This window comes from Rhodnius prolixus, unplaced genomic scaffold (genome assembly GCF_049639745.1).
Source record: "Rhodnius prolixus isolate KJV_2025 unplaced genomic scaffold, Rpr scaffold_8, whole genome shotgun sequence".
Taxonomy (NCBI): Eukaryota; Metazoa; Arthropoda; class Insecta; order Hemiptera; family Reduviidae; genus Rhodnius; species Rhodnius prolixus.
Genome location: NW_027411593.1, coordinates 7,537,978 through 7,550,161, shown reverse-complemented (window position 1 = coordinate 7,550,161; position 12,184 = coordinate 7,537,978). Strand labels below are relative to the sequence as shown.

Here is a 12,184-nt window from a genome sequence, read left to right as displayed (position 1 = left end):
AAGTAGTTTATATTTAGTTTACCCCAGATAGTTATTTGTTATTTACACTCGTTCCTAAGTTATTTAGTAATATTATCTTTATTTCTCTTTTCAGCCTTCCCAATCAAATCTAATAATCCGCTCGGGCCTAAAAAAAATAACCAGCTACAGTTTTCGTGGCTGAACTAATCGTTATCAACCTCATATACATCTAAAAACAATACACCAATCATGGAGTTAATCACGTCCGTACAGTTGGCATTCATTCGCTTTCAGAAATACCAAAAATCATCAAACACCGCCATTTTAAATCGAAAAGTGGAAATACTACAATCGTTCGTATTTATCGATTTAGCGTTTACACAGGAAATGCACTTACTGAGGAATACTGAATACGAAATCGATTAGCACAATGATCTAAGTACCTGTGTAATAATACGTATGGCTAAGCATAACTCATACAAAATATAAAACGAAATTCGAATTATCCATTTGTTATACTCGTACACAGAATCGAACCCAGAAACTATTTTATATTATTTTATTAAAAAAAGTAAAAGTAATATTTATTTAATTCTAAAACTATTTTTCCATTTAGGATAAAAAGGGACCACTTCCTTAATGAGATGGTTGAGGAGAATAATTTAATAATAATTTAGGCAATGTGATCTGTTTAAGCGATAAAATTAACATTAATATTTATTAAATATATGTAATAATTAATACATATATTTAATAATTATTCAATTCAAGCCTATGACTTTGTGAGGTGTTTTTAGGTGGATAAAGGGTATAATTGGCGCTAATATCATCTCAGTAAGCCTAGGAAAACTGTCTATAGCCTTCTAGGCAAGTTACAATGATTTTTTCTGAGAGAATAAGAATAAGATAATCTATTTTCTCAGACATCTAGGATACTCTACTGGCTCATCAGGTTGTAAAAACTTAATTGAAGATAGTGTGAGACAGTAAGGAAGGCCGACAGCCTGTCTCGCCCTGGAGAGTTCTGAAGATGCCCTCAAAGGAGCCGAGTGATTTACAATGGGTGCAAAAAATATATATTTAAACTGAAGCCGTAAAATGATTTCATAACAAATTTTCTTGCGAAAATTGATCTTGAGTTGTTATTTAGGGAAGGAAGTATTTGAGCATTCAGAGCATTTTGGAAGCCATTTCCGGAGAAACGTAAAAAAAAATTCTTTAGTAATGACGCATTTCCGGTTAACCGATTTCGGACAAAATTTAATCCCAACTGAAACGCCAAAACCTCTTGTTCCAAAAATTATTGGTAATACCCTTACTTCCGCATTTCCTTACGACTTTTTATATAAATAAAATTTGTATTACATTTATTTTTTAATGTTATTATTTATTATTTATTTTATTTTACTTACGAGGCTCGTTTGAACAGTCCGTGCAAACTCAGAGAGATAGCACCACTGGCGCGTATCGAGATTATGTTTAGTTAGTAGCATCTCTTGGAATAACACACACCAAGTTTCAGCCAGATCTGTCTATTTCTTTGTGTTTGGCATTTGTTTGAATCGAGGAAGTCGAGTGATTTTCAAAAAATGGACGAAAAAGAATTTCGTGTGTTGATTAAACACTACTTTATGAAAGGCAAAACGCCTCAGGAGACTAAAGAGAAGCTTGATAAACATTATGGTGACTCTGCACCTTCGATTAGAACAGTTTATAAGTGATTTCAAAATTTTCGGAGTGGCCATATGGGCACAAGTGACGCTGAACGTTCTGGACGCCCTGTTGAGGTTACTACTCCAGAAATCATTGATAAAATCCATGATATGGTGATGGATGACAGAAGAGTGAAGGTGCGTGAGATTGCTAGTGCTGTGGGCATCTCGAATGAACGGGTAAATAATATTTTGCATCAACATTTGGACATGACAAAGCTATCCGCAAGATGGGTGCCGCGATTCCTCACGCTTGACCAAAAACGAAATCGTGTGAAGTGTTGCAAGGACGGTTTGCAGCTGTTCCAGAAGAATCCGCAGGACTTTAAGCGTCGTTTCGTCACTGTGGATGAAACATGGATACATCACTATACTCCTGAGACCAAAGAACAATCTAAACAATGGGTTACCAAGGGGGAATCTGCGCCAAAAAAGGCGAAGACCGTTCCTTCGGCCGGAAAGATTATGGCGACTGTCTTTTGGGATTCGCAAGGAATAGTCCTCATCGACTATCTGGAAAAGGGTAAAACTATTACAGGTGCATATTATTCATCGTTATTGGACCGTTTGAAAACCGAGCTGCAAGAAAAACGCCCACGATTGGCCCACAAAAAAGTCCTTTTCCATCACGACAACGCACCAGCTCACACCTCAGCAGTTGTGGTCGCAAAATTAATGGAAATAGGGCTCCAACTCGTTTCACATCCCCCCTATTCTCCAGACTTGGCTCCCTCGGACTACTATTTGTTCCCCAATATGAAGAAATGGCTGGCGGGAAAAAGATTTTATTCAAACGAGGAGGTGATTGCAGAAACGAATGGCTATTTTTCAGACTTGGACAAATCCTATTATTCGGAAGGGATCAACAAACTAGAGCAGCGTTGGACGAAGTGTATAAGCCTAAAAGGAGACTATGTTGAAAAATAAAAAAGGTTTACCCCCAAAAATTAAGTAGTTTTTATTTTTGCACGGACTTTTCAAACGACCCTCGTAAACCAACTGCAAATGACTAATACCTCTAGCGACGCTTATGTTTTACCCTTTTTTTTATAAAACTTTATAATGCATTCCCACGGAACTTTTAACAAAGCCGACCAAATGAACATGTAAAAAAAAAAAAAAAAAAAACACATGTATGTATTCACTAACACATATTTACTTTTTTTGCGGGAAAATACCTTATTTATACAATATAATACACGTTGGTTGGTTTGTGCAGGTCCTTGAATGCGTGTGTACATCATATGTATGTAAGTGCGTGAGTCTGTGAGTTCGACCAGGTTATTGGAAATGTCAAGGGCAGCTGAAAACGTTGTGGTTATGTTACACAGGTAAATTGGTTCAATATAAAACTGACGATGGAACTTCATTTATTTATAAATAAATAAATTCTGGCTAAAAAATATATATTTAATCCGGATATGGGGTGTCAGGATTTTATATATATGTACATGTTATCACCACGTCTTCCTCTTTGAAAATAAACATGAATCTGTTATAGACAGTTTCTCGACAAGAGAGAAAAACATTAAAATTATTTAAACATATATTTTTTAAAAATAAAATTCAATTCATAACACTTGTCCTGTAGTCATAACACTTGGAAGGTAAATATACTGTTGTAATTTTGAAGTTACAAGCTTTCTTATTCGACTATAGTGCTTGTAGAGCTCGATCAAAGAGTTGGAAGAAGGATTTAGATGCTGAACTTTGACTTTCTCAAGAGCCATATCGCTCACACTTTCCCAAATCTATCTTCAAAATGTTGTCAGAGATTAGAACTGCTCATACATCTCATAACGAACACCTGTGCACATTCTTAAGGTTCAGCTCACTTTTGCTGGCCAGATGTCCGCGACCAGGTGGTAATGGCAAAATTGAAAGAATAGAAAACTGTTAGCAGACCTAAAAAAATGTTTGATTCTCAAGGCAAACTTGGGAGACAACAACAGAGTATCTCTTTATGCGTGGAAAAGTGTTAATTCAAGAAAAACAATCGAGGAAATTGAATCTTTAAAGACTGAAGAGTTTTTTTTTTTTTTTTTTATGATTTAAGGCGCGTCAACATCTAAGGTTTATTGGCGCCCGGAGCTTTTTTCAGTGCACTGCCGGCCTCTAGACAGACAACACTGTCCATCACCGGACAGTGAGCTGTAAGAAGCTCCTAGGAAGAGAAAATCTAAGGGTCAACAGCTGGATTCGAACCCGGGACCTCCGCGTGGGAGTCCAGTATGCTAACCTCATAGCTAATGCCCCTTTTAATTTAGAGTTTGCAAATCCATAGGAGTTAATAAGATGCCCGGATACTTTACTGCGGATTAGCACTATAGGGAAGAAACATTAACAAAAAGAATCTTGGAGGGAATTGTGGGAATAATGCTGGACCTGCGGCGCGAATGGGAAGTTAAAGGTCCCAAGATGGACGGCTAGCAACGTAGAATATCCAAACTTTAAAAATCCTGAAACGCTAAAAAGATATAATCATCTTAAAAGTAGAGGAAACGTCTCTACGTAGTACCATGTAGACAGACGTATGAAGGACGAAAGATGATCGAAGAAACCCCAAATAATATGGTCACGAATAATGAGCCTAAATACTAGATCCTATTAAACTGTGGGCAACTAATTGTCTTCAAAACTTTGATTACTGATAAACTCCTATACGATTCACCACTTAGAACTCTACCGGAAATGGTTATAGCAGCATGCTGTTACCAACTCATTCAAGCAAACCGATAGTTTTACCTGGCTAGAAGTAAACAACTAAGCTGATCTTGGTAAAGCGGAAACAATTAGGACTCACTAACAAATTCGATTTTTTGTTCCTTTTTACGTACTTTTACTCTTTAGTAAGAAGTAGTTTTTCAACGAGTCGAATCTTAGGAAATGATTTTTATCTGGATTTACATGTTTTAGAATCCCATAAATCAGAAAAAAAATGTTCTTCCGGTTTTGTCTGGGCGTGTGTGTGTGTGTGTGTGTGTGTGCATATTTACGTATGTTTTAACACAATACATCAATAACTTAAAACTTAATATTCAGTTTTGACATTAATGCCCCTTTTAACACCAATTATAATGAACGACATCTGTCAACAACCAGACTACCAGACAACGACTTTACTAATGTGATATTTCACTTTTCAAAAAGGTTTTAGAGAGTATGACTTTTTTTCACCTTTTTTTTCCAGATATTTCTTCCTGGATTTTCTATAAATTTCTAATATTCAACGTGTAACAAAGATTGATAACTTACACTTTATAATTATTTTTGCAAACTTACATTTTTTTGGGGGGAAGGAGTCTGTTTTGGGGGAAGAGTTCGGGATAGGCACTTCCCTGCAAGATTACAGTTCAAACTGAGTAACTCAAATATTTGGAATTTGAAGTAAACTTATGAGTTACACCCGTGAGATTACCAGTAAGAGAATGTCAATGTGAGTGTGTGACTGTTCACACCACACTACTTTCCTAGGGGAATCTTTATGATGTAAAAACAGCAAGGCATTTAAACAGCCATCTGTAGAAGGGAAATATGTGCAGACTAAGCTGGAGTTAATCCAGAGGATATCTAAATAGCAATCAGCGGACACAAATCACTGTTAGCTGGGAGACAGCAACATCCTTGAACAAGGCGCCTAATCCAATTATCCAATTACGGGAATTGGATATTAGTCCTATAGCATAATAGTCTAGGATCTAATATTATCACCGTTTCTCTCTATTCTATTAATAATTAACAGTACCATAATTCATTTCGAGTGTTAGCACCCTAAAATGTTGTACTAACATATGCTTGCTTCCAAAATTCATACAGTATTCTAAAAAATTAGCTGTTCAATTAAATCGTATTTAACAAACCGCAATATGCGTAGAACTTGTCAGTTACAGGAATGAGAAGTGCAGTAATTGCATGTAAATGTTTACAGCTAGCGTTTCATTCAACTGTTACAAATCATTCAAGGCGTCACAATGTCAATTTCCAAACCAATTACAGTGTACTAGCTTACACATTATAATTTAAGTAGCTCTTAACCCATTGTCTATATATACGAGGTGTGTTCAAAAAGTAACGGGAATTTTTAAATTTCGCGGGTTTGGAGAGTCTGATTGTAAAATTTTTTTTTTTATTATGTTGGTACACATGCCCCTGAAGTACGATAAAATTTTCAGTAATATTCATTGTTTACTTCTTAAGTGGCAGCCGTTAAGGTTAGACGTGTTTTTCGAGCTTGGCGATTTTTGTTTGTTAAAAAAAATGGATCAAAGAATTTGTATTAAATTTTGTGTAAAAAATGAAATAAAGTGTGTGAAATGTTAATAAAGGCATATGGTGAGTCTGCTATGAGTAAAACAAGGATTTACGAGTGGTATAAGCGTTTCCAAGATGGCCGCGAAAACGTTGAAGATGACGAACGACCTGGACGTCCAAGCACATCAACAACCGATGAAAACGTGAAAAAAGTGAAAGAAATGGTTATGAACGATCGCCGAATCACAATCAGAGAAGTCGCTGATGATGTTGCCATATCAATTGGCTCATGCCATGAAATTTTTTCGGATGTTTTGGGTATGAAACGTGTGGCAGCAAAATTTGTTCAAAAATTGTTGAATTTCGAACAAAAACAGCGGAGAATGGAAGTTGCTCAAGAGTCACTCAATGAAGTCGACAACGATGCGGATCTACTGAAACGTGTTATAACAGGTGACGAAACATGGGTTTACGGATATGATGTCAAAACTAAGGCTCAATCGTCCCAGTGGAGGCATTCTGGATCGCCAAGACCGAAAAAGGCTCGACAAGTGCGGTCGAATGTGAAGGTTATGCTCACTGTGTTCTTCGATTTTAATGGCATAGTGCATCATGAATTCTTGCCACAAGGTCAAACAATCAATAAGGAGTACTACCTACAAGTTCAACGCCGTTTGCGTGAAGCAATCCGAAAAAAACGCCCGGATTTGTGGCAAAAAATTCATGGATTTTGCACCACGATAATGCACCATGCCTGTTCGTGAATTTTTGGCCAAAAACAAAACTTTAACGATGCCCCAGCCTCCATATTCGCCAGACATGGCTCCATGTGACTTTTTTCTATTTCCAAACATAAAGAGAACATTAAAAGGCTGTCGTTTTACAAGCATAGATGACATTAAAAGCGAATCGCTGAAAGAGCTGAAAACTATCACAAAGATCGAGTTTCAGAAGTGTTTCGAGGATTGGAAAAAGCGCTGGCACAAGTGTATTTTATGCGAAGGGGACTACTTTGAAGGCGACAATATTAATGTAAATGAATAAATAAATATTTTTTTCAAAAAACGAAAATTCCCGTTACTTTATGAACACACCTCGTATGTACAGAAACTTCAGTTTCAACTTTCAAGTTAATAACATGAAAGCTGTAATTCACGTAATGTTCAAGAAATTGTTCTAGAAATGCTAAAAAGTTTAGAGTACTTAAAAAAAAACATCTAGCGTAAACATTCTCATAGCTTCCTCTTTGTAAACTCTCAAATTCTTTAAGTTCTAACTCTTACAAGTTTTTCTTACGAAAATTTAAAAAAGAAAACCTGAAAATACTGGAAAACGTTTCAATTAAAGTGCCTTTTTGGTCAGCTAATTTTATTTAAATTTGGACATTTAGTTTCAAATTTGATTCTCACTAACATGTATTGTATTATTCAAATGATAAGACAGTACAACAAAAAAATTAAATTATCAAAGCTGTAATAGTACTGAAAATGTGGTTAGGAATGCAGTACTGGATAAGAGCACGCACGTTTACTGTATCCCTGACAGATTTTGGTTTAATATCCATTCCCAGAGATGGATTAAACAGTTTGGTGCAGGGATTTCGACGTCAAAAACTGATGTAATCTATCTCTAATGATGTATGAAAGTTCGAAACTGGTCAGTGATACAATACAGATGCATTTTACGAAGGAGAAATTCAAATCTACTCTATTAGTGCAACGAAATATAATATTTGTTTATTTACTTATCACCATTTATTCATTAACAAGTGTATTGCGATACTACAATAAAGAGACAAGTTATATTTGAAAAAAGATACCACGTGGCATTGCTTTATGGCAATGGAATTAGTTCAGGTGATCACGTGGCCGCGCTTCAATCGTCTAACCGGTGTGTTGGGTAAGGTTAAACTAGAAAAGGTTATACAGTGATGATTGGATAAGAAGATATGGAATCTTTGATAGCACAAAATACGGTAGTAAGTATAATAAAAAATAGTTAATATTAAAGGTCTAATAAAAGTGATGTTTTCTTTAATCGAAAAATATTTTGATGATTTATTTAATCCAAGGCCCAGGACTTGGAGCTAAAAAATGGTTACTACATCGCTTCCACATAATAAACTTTCATAGTGAACGCCCAAGGAATTTGTAGCAGACATCAAATAAAAAAAAAATTGTTCAAAAGGATGTCTAGCATTTTTATTGCAGGATCAGCCAATTATCGAACATTCTTGCTGGCGAAATGTTTCAGCAGTTTACCACCAGATATTTCACAAAAGTAACAAACAAATTACTTTTCTATAAATTTCGTATTGCCAAATATTAAATTTATTGGTAAGATATTTGAACTTTATAAGTGTTCCCATTTAATAAAACACCTGTGCTTAAAAATAATAATAACTACAGTGATGAAGTTCCATTATCTTCAAAAAAATTTGTATATTTTCATAAATTTCAATGAAGAAATAAAACACCTGCCTAAACCGTTGTTTATTTTTATAAAATATTTAAAATGGAAAGGGTTATTTAAAAAAAGAATCAATAAATAATTTTACAGGCACTAAGTACAGACTGGTTTTTGAGTGAAAATAAATCAAGGAGTGGGGAACAAATCAGCCAAGGTTGTTGGCTACTGGTTCGCTAATCGTTTAAATAATGTATTTAATGTTGAGGTATGTATCATTTATAATAGTAACTCTTGTTTTATAATCAGACTCCTACGAGGGTCGTTTGAAAAGTCCGTGCAAAAATAAAAACTACTTAATTTTTTGGGGTAAACCTTTTTTATTTTTCAACATAGTCTCCATACACTATGTTGAACACTTCGTCCAACGCTGCTCTAGTTTGTTGATCCCTTCCGAATAATAGGATTTGTCCAAGTCTGAAAAATAGCCATTCGTTTCTGCAATCACCTCCTCGTTTGAATAAAATCTTTTTCCCGCCAGCCATTTCTTCATATTAGGGAACAAATAGTAGTCCGAGGGAGCCAAGTCTGGAGAATAGAGGGGATGTGAAACGAGTTGGAATCCTATTTCCATTAATTTTGCGACCACAACTACTGAGGTGTGAGCTGGTGCGTTGTCGTGATGGAAAAGGACTTTTTTGTGGGCCAATCGTGGGTGTTTTTCTTGCAGCTCGGTTTTCAAACGGTCCAATAACGATGAATAATATGCACCTGTAATAGTTTTACCCTTTTCCAGATAGTCGATGAGGATTATTCCTTGCGAATCCCAAAAGACAGTCGCCATAATCTTTCCGGCCGAAGGAACGGTCTTCGCCTTTTTTGGCGCAGATTCCCCCTTGGTAACCCATTGTTTTGGTCTCAGGAGTGTAGTGATGTATCCATGTTTCATCCACAGTGACGAAACGACGCTTAAAGTCCTGCGGATTCTTCTGGAACAGCTGCAAACCGTCCTTGCAACACTTCACACGATTTCGTTTTTGGTCAAGCGTGAGCAATCGCGGCACCCATCTTGCGGATAGCTTTGTCATGTCCAAATGTTGATGCAAAATATTATGTACCCGTTCATTCGAGATGCCCACAGCACTAGCAATCTCACGCACCTTCACTCTTCTGTCATCCATCACCATATCATGGATTTTATCAATGATTTCTGGAGTAGTAACTTCAACAGGGCGTCCAGAACGTTCAGCGTCACTTGTGTCCATATGGCCACTCCGAAAATTTTGAAACCACTTACAAAACTGTTCTAATCGAAGGTGCAGAGTCACCATAATGTTTATCAAGCTTCTCTTTAGTCTCCTGAGGCGTTTTGCCTTTCATAAAGTAGTGTTTAATCAACACACGAAATTCTTTTTCGTCCATTTTTTGAAAATCACTCGACTTCCTCGATTCAAACGAATGCCAAACACAAAGAAATAGACCGATCTGGCATTGGATCTGGAACTTGGTGTGTGTTCTTCCAAGAGATGCTACTAACTAAACATAACCTCGATACGCGCCAGTGGTGCTATCTCTCTGACTTTGCACGGACTTTTCAAACGACCCTCGTATTATTATATTTATTTAAGAAAAACTGAGGACGACAAATGCTCGAATTGTTTGAAGCATTATTTCGAGGTGAAAGAAGGAATCTATTTATCTCCTATATAAAAGAAGGTCAATGTACTACAAGGTTGCATGAAAGTGAAAAATTTAAAGTCAAATTAATTAATCAAATTTTTTCAGGCGGACTGCTATCAAATTAGGTGTCGTTAGCAAACATACTTTACTAGCAATGCCCTTTATTAACCATTAAATAACAACCAAACAACCAAGGTCTAAACCGGGAGTTAAACCCATTACCACCCATTATTTGAGTTGAAACCATTATATTGTTCTTGTTTTGCGGACCACGCCTCTAACCACAAAAGTTAGACTCTTTTGTATTACTCCTGAGCATTCGATATTTACTCTCCTCCTCCTGAGATCCTAATTCTTGCGAAGAAATAAGCAGAACCATCTCTTAAACTTTCAGACTCTAGATTGAGCTAAATACCAGTATCCAAAACAAAAAAAAATACTAGGTACCAACAAATATAGAATAGTGACTTAAAACGGGAGGTAAACCAGAGGCTCATAGCTGCCATTAAATACCACTATAGGCTCCTGACATGTAAATTTAAGTTTATCCAAAATATACTTTGTACTAAGAATTAATACGCCCGTTTTGACATATGGAGCCGAAGTTTGGACCAAAGAGTCGGAGCAAAAAAACTACTCGTCTTTGGAAAAAAGATTTTAATTATGATATAAAAGTACCCAATTTTTCAGGCGGGGCTTAACGTCCAACTACTAATTAGGTGTCGTGGACGGAGGCGTCTAGCTAACATACTTAATTTCTTTTATTAACCATTAAATAAAATCCAAGGCCTAAGACCGGGAATCGAACCGAGTACCACAATACATATTAGCTTTCCAGGTCTCGCATTAATTTCTGATATATTCAGTCCAATAAAGGAAAATGGCCAATGGAGGACATCTCACCTCGTGGAATAGGCAAGGTTAATTCGGAAGTGAAGTATTATCAAAGTTAACGAAGCTTTGGTGGTAGAATGGAAGACACTGCCATTCCCAGAACACTGCTGATCGTTGTAACAGAAAAGAAAAGAAGAGTGTGAAGGCTGAAAATGAGATGGATGGATAATGTCGCCTCATTCGTATTCGATTCTAACCTTCAAATCACTTTTTATCAGCATTTTTCGAATCTGAATTTAGTATGTACCATATATTCCTAAACAGTTTTGAATCTGTACAAAAACACAATTATACACTGTTTGCTACGATATAACTTTATATAAACAGGAGACTTACACAAATTAAATTTATTTTAGCTGAGAAAATAGATAATTAATTATTTACATAAATTTAAACACAGCTGTTTCTAATACTTAAGAATAGTGTTTAATTCATTTTATTGACCTAAACTGACCTAATGACCCTGGTTAGTTGTATTTACAGTTAAGTGACGACAACTTCGGAAGTGACAACTAGTTCTTGTCTATTACTAGTAGTAACAACAGAACGTTTATGGTGCTGTACATTTATACTCGGTTTTTAATTTGAAAGAAAAATAACTTCGAGTCCCATAACTTGAAAGATAACTGTAATGATGGTTAGTAAGTCTAGCAGTCTAGAGGAGCGGCAGCTAAGACAAGTATTGCTAACTGAACAGCTTTCAATAAAAATAAAAAGAAATCTGAAACTTTAATCAGCTTTACTTCAATTAAAGAATTTCGAAAGAAAAATGTAATTATAATTCCTTAAATAGTTTCTTAATCGGACTAATCATTTTAGAATGTGTGGCATATCTGAGCCCAGAAGTAACATAAGTAGTGGTTGCCTAACATCATCAGCATATTCCTCTTTCTCCTTGCTTTCATTAATATAATAAATATATTTACTCCAAGCGTGCAGGGTTTTCTTTATAACCCTAATTGTGGGTGATGAGAAAAACGTTTTTAGCTAGATATGACTTCAACCTTAGGCAGCATCCCCACAATAACGTCTATGAAATTAAATAAATAAAACGAATAATTTCATTATTCAATGAAATATGATTTTTTTAAAAATAAAAAATGAAAAGAAATAAAATCATAAATTATAGTTATATAGAAGTGTAACAAAGAAAAATAAAGATTTGTAACTAATGAATAACGTGATTCTTCTAATAAAAACAACAAAAAAGGGAATGATTCATGGATCAACCTAATCCGTCTAAAGCTCACAACAGATCGTCCAAAAAACTTATAAAGAAA

At 35.6% G+C, this 12,184-nt stretch overlaps 1 long non-coding RNA gene across 1 annotated transcript; it reads left to right on the top strand.

Annotated features, from left to right (window-relative positions):
- Window positions 1-7,495: 7,495 nt before the first annotated feature.
- Window positions 7,496-11,611, top strand: LOC141450797 (uncharacterized). The gene is made up of 3 exons (XR_012456330.1): window positions 7,496-7,902; window positions 7,996-8,598; window positions 10,841-11,611. It is a non-coding gene; the product is annotated as an uncharacterized lncRNA (long non-coding RNA).
- Window positions 11,612-12,184: the final 573 nt, after the last annotated feature.